This window comes from Schistocerca americana, unplaced genomic scaffold (assembly GCF_021461395.2).
Source record: "Schistocerca americana isolate TAMUIC-IGC-003095 unplaced genomic scaffold, iqSchAmer2.1 HiC_scaffold_1579, whole genome shotgun sequence".
In the NCBI taxonomy this organism is placed as follows: domain Eukaryota; kingdom Metazoa; phylum Arthropoda; class Insecta; order Orthoptera; family Acrididae; genus Schistocerca; species Schistocerca americana.
The window spans coordinates 20,001-25,000 of record NW_025725665.1 but is presented as its reverse complement, the minus strand read 5'-3'; the positions used below and the strand labels follow the sequence as shown (position 1 = coordinate 25,000).

Here is a 5,000-nt window from a genome sequence, read left to right as displayed (position 1 = left end):
GGACGTCCCACGATACATGCCAGTTAAACACCGACGGGCGGTGAACCAACAGCGTGGGACACAAATCCAACTACGAGCTTTTTAACCGCAACAACTTTAATATACGCTATTGGAGCCGGAATTACCGCGGCTGCTGGCACCAGACTTGCCCTCCAATAGATACTCGTTAAAGGATTTAAAGTGTACTCATTCCGATTACGGGGCCTCGGATGAGTCCCGTATCGTTATTTTTCGTCACTACCTCCCCGTGCCGGGAGTGGGTAATTTGCGCGCCTGCTGCCTTCCTTGGATGTGGTAGCCGTTTCTCAGGCTCCCTCTCCGGAATCGAACCCTGATTCCCCGTTACCCGTTACAACCATGGTAGGCGCAGAACCTACCATCGACAGTTGATAAGGCAGACATTTGAAAGATGCGTCGCCGGTACGAGGACCGTGCGATCAGCCCAAAGTTATTCAGAGTCACCAAGGCAAACGGACCGGACGAGCCGACCGATTGGTTTTGATCTAATAAAAGCGTCCCTTCCATCTCTGGTCGGGACTCTGTTTGCATGTATTAGCTCTAGAATTACCACAGTTATCCAAGTAACGTGGGTACGATCTAAGGAACCATAACTGATTTAATGAGCCATTCGCGGTTTCACCTTAATGCGGCTTGTACTGAGACATGCATGGCTTAATCTTTGAGACAAGCATATGACTACTGGCAGGATCAACCAGGGAGCTGCGTCAACTAGAGCTGAGCAGCCGGCCGCCCGGGAGTGTGTCCCGGGGGCCCGCGCGAACACGCAAGCGTCCGCTCAATTATTCTGCAAACAGGAGGAGGCTGAGCTCCCCTGCACCATACACCTCGAAACCCTCTCAGGTCCCGGCGGCGCGCAGCGCCGTCCTAAGTACTTGGTCGGGTTCGAGAGAGGCGCAATCGCCCGGAGTTTGGCGAGTAGACGCTTTAGGTGCGACCACCCGTGCTCCCAACTGAGCTTGCCGCTGCCGACAGAGGCCCGGGAGCGTGCTGTCGTGGCATTGCCGGCGGGAGACAACACGCGCCACCTACGGTGACCGGCAGCTCCAACGCCAGCGCCACAGAAGGACAAAAGCCCCACTTGGGTGCCGAAGCGAACTCTCCCAGCACAGCGCACGCGCCAACACGTCCGCACAGCTGCGATACAAACCACCTGCGAGAACCGCAGAGGCGACCGAGCAGCAGACGGCGTCGCGGCGCCGAGCGCCGGGCGGCGGCGCATCCTCAGCGCACACAGTCCTCAATCGGACCAGCACACTGCAGATGTCCACCGCGCTTCGCACCGGGCCCGCGAGGACCTACTTTGGCCGCACGGCGCCGCGTGCAGGGTGCGCCGGCGCGCAGCTGCGCCGCCTGCCGCCTCCGTCGGCCGGCGCGCCTGCCACTGGCCGCCCCCACCAGCCGGCTGTAGCGCGTGCGCCCACGCACCGCACGGCCAACACGCCGGGAGGCCCCCCCTCACCGGCCGGGGACGGTCCCACCCAGCCACCGCCGCGTATCGCTTCACACCCACATGCCATTCACGTTCGTGGGCATGGTGGGTATCGCTGCAACAACCGGTTGGTAGCTCAACCGATCGTCGCCATCACTGATTCACCCCTAGCGAGAACAACCGCACCACAACGGTTTACCAGTTGTTCATTTGCGTAACGTCACCAGCAAACGTAGGCGTCCATCGCCATTTGCAAATTCAACGATTGTTGCATGCCTGTGTCAGGTGTCACGACACACTGTCTGCCCACATACACGCAACAACATGTCCACGCTTAGCGAACACGTGGAAGGTGGCCCCCGTACGTATGCGATGTCCATTGCGCGAACGACTGTCAACCGGCCTCTGTCGCATGTCGCAGATGTGGAACGCAGTGCACCGTGCTATCACGGTGTGTGAGAAGAGACGACTACGTCTGACAACACGCGCCACTACATCAACAGACGGCTCATGCTGATCGCCATCCAGGGCATACCACACTGCAATCCAGCTCTTATAGGGAGACGACACGTAGCTGAGTGCACAACATTTGGACCGCATGGTTCGCCGTTGTTGGCGCAGTCGTTGTACGGTCACATGTACCACGATGTATCATTCAGTACATGAGGACCAATGTGCAGTACAGTGTGTGATTTGGACGTACAACATCAGCGGACAGTTGACACAGGCCGTACCACAGCGTAGGCTAAGTGCTTCGCCATGCGAATGCCAATGAACAACTGCAAATGCCAATGAACAACTGCAAAGGGCATTGAGCATGTACGTCCTGCTGCCATCCACATTACAGTGTATAGCTGCAAGGTGTTTAACATGAAGCGATACACTGGGGACCGGGCAGTGCGAGTAGCAAACTATATTGCGGGGGTTGCAGTTAGGCAACACTACACTAATTTAACGCGTCGTATGACAATTACAGAGCAGGTTAAGGCCCAACGTGTGTTGGGTTAAGGCCCAACGTGTGTTGGGTTAAGGCCCAACGTGTGTTGGGTTAAGGCCCAACGTGTGTTGGGTTAAGGCCCAACGTGTGTTGGGTTAAGGCCCAACGTGTGTTGGGTTACGTTAAGGGGCAATGTGGGTTACGTTAAGGGGCAATGTGGGTTACGTTAAGGGGCAATGTGGGTTACGTTACGGCGCAATATAGGTTACGTTACGGCGCAATATAGGTTACGTTAAGGGGCAATGTGGGTTACGTTACGGCGCAATATAGGTTACGTTACGGCGCAATATAGGTTACGTTAAGGCGCAATATCGGTTACGTTAAGGCGCAATACAGGTTACGTTAAGGCGCAATACAGGTTACGTTAAGGCGCAATACAGGTTACGTTAAGGCGCAATACAGGTTACGTTAAGGCGCAATACAGGTTACGTTAAGGCGCAATACAGGTTACGTTAAGGCGCAATACAGGTTACGTTAAGGCGCAATGCAGGTTACGTTAAGGCGCAATGCAGGTTACGTTAAGGCGCAATACAGGTTACGTTAAGGCGCAATGCAGGTTACGTTAAGGCGCAATGCAGGTTACGTTAAGGCGCAATACAGGTTACGTTAAGGCGCAATACAGGTTACGTTAAGGCGCAATACAGGTTACGTTAAGGCGCAATACAGGTTACGTTAAGGCGCAATACAGGTTACGTTAAGGCGCAATACAGGTTACGTTAAGGCGCAATACAGGTTACGTTAAGGCGCAATACAGGTTACGTTAAGGCGCAATACAGGTTACGTTAAGGCGCAATACAGGTTACGTTAAGGCGCAATACAGGTTACGTTAAGGCGCAATACAGGTTACGTTAAGGCGCAATACAGGTTACGTTAAGGCGCAATACAGGTTACGTTAAGGCGCAATACAGGTTACGTTAAGGCGCAATACAGGTTACGTTAAGGCGCAATACAGGTTACGTTAAGGCGCAATACAGGTTACGTTAAGGCGCAATACAGGTTAGGTTAAGGCGCAATACAGGTTAGGTTAAGGTACGACATAGGTTAGGTTAAGGTACGACATAGGTTAGGTTAAGGTACGACATAGGTTAGGTTAAGGTACGACATAGGTTAGGTTAAGGTACGACATAGGTTAGGTTAAGGTACGACATAGGTTAGGTTAAGGTACGACATAGGTTAGGTTAAGGTACGACATAGGTTAGGTTAAGGTACGACATAGGTTAGGTTAAGGTACGACATAGGTTAGGTTAAGGTACGACATAGGTTAGGTTAAGGTACGACATAGGTTAGGTTAAGGTACGACATAGGTTAGGTTAAGGTACGACATAGGTTAGGTTAAGGTACGACATAGGTTAGGTTAAGGTACGACATAGGTTAGGTTAAGGTACGACATAGGTTAGGTTAAGGTACGACATAGGTTAGGTTAAGGTACGACATAGGTTAGGTTAAGGTACGACATAGGTTAGGTTAAGGTACGACATAGGTTAGGTTAAGGTACGACATAGGTTAGGTTAAGGTACGACATAGGTTAGGTTAAGGTACGACATAGGTTAGGTTAAGGTACGACATAGGTTAGGTTAAGGTACGACATAGGTTAGGTTAAGGTACGACATAGGTTAGGTTAAGGTACGACATAGGTTAGGTTAAGGTACGACATAGGTTAGGTTAAGGTACGACATAGGTTAGGTTAAGGTACGACATAGGTTAGGTTAAGGTACGACATAGGTTAGGTTAAGGTACGACATAGGTTAGGTTAAGGTACGACATAGGTTAGGTTAAGGTACGACATAGGTTAGGTTAAGGTACGACATAGGGTAGGTTAAGGTACGACATAGGTTAGGTTAAGGTACGACATAGGTTAGGTTACGGTACGACATAGGTTAGGTTACGGTACGACATAGGTTAGGTTACGGTACGACATAGGTTAGGTTACGGTACGACATAGGTTAGGTTACGGTACGACATAGGTTAGGTTACGGTACGACATAGGTTAGGTTACGGTACGACATAGGTTAGGTTACGGTACGACATAGGTTAGGTTACGGTACGACATAGGTTAGGTTACGGTACGACATAGGTTAGGTTACGGTACGACATAGGTTAGGTTACGGTACGACATAGGTTAGGTTACGGTACGACATAGGTTAGGTTACGGTACGATATAGGTTAGGTTACGGTACGATATAGGTTAGGTTAAGGTACACATTGTTGTAAGGAAAGGTTTAATGGGGGGCGGGGCGGGGCGGCCGGTTTGTTGATTGTGATTATAGTAAGTGGATGCCTGCGGCATCATCTGATTTGCCACGTCAGGATGCACCTTTGGCTCATGACAGGCGGCGCTCTCATTCCATGCTTGTGGCAGACCTGTGTCTTTCATTCCTGCCATTGTTTGTGTGCTGTGAGAGGAGGCAGTATTGTGATGTTGGGTGCACCCCTGTGTAGGACATGTGTGGGTGTTGGTGGCTTGGCTGAGCAATGGTGGTTGTCGGGTGGGTGGGATATTCTGTTTTCTGAGTGGACCTCCCAGTCTGGTTATGACAGTGTGGATTGTCTAAT

At 51.4% G+C, this 5,000-nt stretch overlaps 1 non-coding gene across 1 annotated transcript in view; it reads right to left on the bottom strand.

The window, feature by feature from the left end:
- Positions 1-719, bottom strand: part of LOC124569987 — a 1,910-nt gene extending 1,191 nt beyond the window's left edge. Inside the window, exon 1 of the ribosomal RNA XR_006971406.1 lies at positions 1-719. This exon is cut by the window's left edge and continues 1,191 nt beyond it. This is a non-coding gene — a ribosomal RNA (small subunit ribosomal RNA).
- Between the last annotated feature and the right edge of the window lie 4,281 nt (positions 720-5,000).